General features: G+C 41.3%; 1 pseudogene; it reads left to right on the plus strand.

Annotated features, from left to right (window-relative positions):
- Positions 1 to 1,870, plus strand: LOC102141371 (dnaJ homolog subfamily C member 7 pseudogene; annotated as a pseudogene).
- The last annotated feature ends 2,056 nt before the right edge of the window (positions 1,871 to 3,926 follow it).

The raw sequence follows: 3,926 nt of genomic DNA on the forward strand, positions 1-3,926 counted from the left end.
CATTCTGTTGCCTAGGCTGGAGTGCAGAGGCACGATCTTGGCTTATCGTAACCTCTGCCTCCCGTGTTCAAGCAATTCTCCTGCCTCAGCCTCCTGAGTAGCTGGGATAACAGGCATGTGCCACCACACCTGGCTAACTTTTGTCTTTTCAGTAGAGACAGGGTTTCACCATGTTGGCCAGGCTGGTCTCAAACTCCTGACCTCAGGTGATCTGCCCACCTCGGCCTCCCAAAGTACTGGGATTATAGGCATGAGCCATTGCGCCAGGCCAACAAAATATCTCTCTAAAGGCTACCATACTAAGTAGTGCTTCCTTTACTCAATCACTTATTAATCAAATGTTTTCTGAGCATCTGCTCTGTCTGTGCCAGATGCAGAGCCATGTGCTAATAGAAACCAGACAAGTTAGACTTGCTGGCTGCCCATCAGAACTTCACTTCTAGGGAAGGGAGAAGTCTAACCAACAATTGTACACCATGGAAAGCAGAGTATTTCAAGGAACAAGGAAATGCATATTATGTGAAGAAAGATTACAACGAAGCTTACAATTATACAAAAGCCTTAGGCATATGTCCTAAAAATACTAGCTATTACAGTAATCAAGCAGCCACATTGATTATGCTTGGAAGGTTCCAGGAAGCTCTTGGAGATGCACACCAGTCATTGAGATTGGATGACAGTTTTGTTCAGGGACATCTAGGAGAGGGCAAGTGCCCCCTCTCTCCCTAGAGAATGCCATGGCCATATGTCAGTTTCCAGAGAGCCCTAGAACTGGATCATAAAAATGCTCAGGAATAACAGGAGTTCAAGAATGCTAATTCAATCATGGAATATGAGAAGTTAGCAAAAACAGATTTTGAGAAGCATGATATTAGAAAGGTTGTTCTCTGCATGGACTGTGCCCTCCTACTTGCCCCTGCCTGCCATTGCTTCAAAATCCTCAAAGCAGAATATTTAGTAATGCTGGGTCATATCCAGAAGCACAATCTGTAGCCAGTGACATTTTACAAATGGAGTCCACCAATGCAGATCCTCTGTATGTGTAAGGTCTTTGCCTTTATTATGAAGATTGTATTGAGAAGGCAGTTAAGGTTTTTGTATAGGCTCTCAGGATGGCTCCATGAGAGGGCCTGCATTGCTTGCAGAAATCCCAAAGCACTCAAAGCAAAGAAAGGAGACAGAAATAAAGCATTTAAGGAAGGAAATTACAAGCTAGCGTACGAACTGTACATGGGAGCCCTGGGGTAAACCCCAACAATATAAAAATAAATACTAAACTCTACTATAATCAGGTTATGATTAATTCTAAGCTTAGGAAACTAGATAATGCAATACAAGACTGCACAAATACAGTGAAGCTCAATGACACCTATTTAAAAGCCTACTTGAGAAGAGTTCAGTGTTACATGAACATGAAACAGTATGAAGAAGCAGTGCACAATTATGAAAAAGTGTATCAGATAGAGAAAACAAAAAAACACAAACAACTCCTAAAAAATGCACAGCTGAAACTGAAGAAGGGTAAGAAGAAAGATTACTACAAGATTCTGGGAGTGGACAAGAATGCCTCTGAGGACAAGATCAAGACAGCTTATCACAAATGGGCCTTAATGCACCATCCAGATTGGCACAGTGGAGGCAGTGCTGAAGTTCAGAAGGAGGAGGGGAGGTTCAAAGAAATTGGAGAGGCCTTTACCATCTTCTCTGATCCCAAGAAAAAGACTCTCCAGGAGAGTGGCCAAGACCTGGACAAGGAGGGCATGAATATGGGTGATTTTGATGCAAATAGTATCTTCAAGGCATTCTTCAGTGGTCTTGGGGCTTCAGCTTTGAAGCGTCTGGTCCAGGGAATTTTTTTCTATTTGCCTAATGAAGAGCAACCACCCAGAAGCCAGAAAATGCAGAGTCACTCAGTTTAATCTTGAATGTGGACACAATTCACATCATGTCTCCATGTACTTAGAGCAGTTCTGTTTTCTCAGTTGGATATCCAGTGTCTGTGTGAATGGGGTGAAGGATAATGAACCAGTGCCAAAGACTGTAGTTAGGGGAGGGAGGTAGGCAGATGGACAAGGAAGCAGCTTGTGAATTTTTATTTTACTCTTTAACTTTATTAAAACAGAAAACAAAAAAGAGAAAAAAAAGGTGTGAGACAGTCTCTACATACAGACAAATTTTATTTATTTATTTGTATATTTATTTGTTGAGACAGCGTTTTACTCTATCATCCAGGCTGGAGTGTAGTGGTACAATCTTAGCTTACTGCAACCTCCGCCTGCCGGGTTCAAGTGATACTCTTGCCTTAGCCTCCTCAGTAGCTGGGATTACAGGCGCCTGCCACCACACCTAGCTAATTTTTCTGTTCTTAGTAGAGATGAGGTTTCACCATGTTGGCCAGGCTGGTCTCGAACTCCTGAGCTCAGGTGATCTGCTTGCCTTGGCCTCCCAAAGTGCTGGGATTACAGGTGTGAGTCACCACACCCAGTCCAGATAAATAAATTTTAAAACACTAGGTTATGCAAATCTAAGGAAAAAAGGTTCCTTACTTCAGATCTTCTCAGTGGCTGTTTTTTAAGGCAGGGTCTCACTATGTTGCCAGGCTGCTCTCAAAATCCTGGCTAACGTAATCCTCCTGCCTCAGACTCCCAAGAAGATAGGATTATAAGCACATGCCCCTGCACCTGGCTTTCAAAGCCTTTTGTATGTTATGTACATCATGATTCTCCAAGAGAATATAGGATTTTCAGCCTTATTTGACTATAGACTCCTATCTTCACACCCACCCCACCACCCACTTCTTGGAAGAGTGGTCCATGAAACACACTTTTGGAAGTGCTGGTGTAAGACACTGCACAATTTCCCTAAGAGATACATCAATAAGTATCTGAACAATGATTAAATTGATTAAAATGATTAAAACATAGATCTTAGTTACTTTTATTCATTTTCAGGACTATTTAAAGGAAGTCAGAATATGAAATTTGCTGATTAAATTAATGATAAAGCAAAATTAAAATGGAAAAAATAAATTCCTAAAATTCAAAAATAAAATGAAACAAAGGAACTTAACTATATATCCAGCTGATGTTTCAGCTACACAAAGAGACTGTTCCAAGTGACTTTAGAACATATAATTTAGCCCAGCTGTAATTCCAGTTACTCAGGAGGCTGTGAGGCAGAAGGATCACTTGAGCCCAGGAGTTTGACGCCAGCCTGGGCAATATAATGAGACCCCATTAAAAAAAGAAGAAATAGAAAAAACACAGTAGGGCCTGGGTGCAGTGGCTCATGACTGCGATCCCAGCACTTTGGGAGGCACAGGCACGAGGATCACTTGAGCCCAGCAGTTCAAGACCAGCCTGGACAACACAGGGAGACCCCATCTCTACAAAAAAATTTTAAAAATTATCTGGGTGTGGTGGCACACACCTGTGGTCCCAGCTACTTGGGAGGCTGAGGTGGAAGGATCACATGAGCCCAGGAGGTTGAGGATGCAGTGAACCATGATTGTGCAGCTGCACTCCAGCCTAGATGACAGAGTAAGATCCTGTCTCAAAGAAACGAAAAGAAAACAATACAGTAATTTTATGGCTAATTCTTAGTGTGATATACCTTAAGTGAAAAAAATCTGTGAAAATAAATAATTGTTAGTAATGGTATTGTGGGTATTAGGGTTGGAATTGTTATTCTGAGACTACTGTATGTGTAAAGTGGGATAAAGAAAATGAAGATATATATGCTATTCAAATTCTATCATGCCTGGCATTTTGAGACCATGATTCGTGGCATGGGAAAAATGAGTTAAACATGAAAGATAAAGTTAAATATTTCTTTCTTTCTTTTTTCTTTTTTTTTTTTTTTTTTTTTTTTGAGACAGAATCTTGCTCTCTGTCGCCCAGGCTGGAGTACAGTGGTGCAATCTCAGC

The sequence above is a fragment of the Macaca fascicularis genome, chromosome 1, assembly GCF_037993035.2.
Source record: "Macaca fascicularis isolate 582-1 chromosome 1, T2T-MFA8v1.1".
NCBI classification, from domain to species: Eukaryota; Metazoa; Chordata; class Mammalia; order Primates; family Cercopithecidae; genus Macaca; species Macaca fascicularis.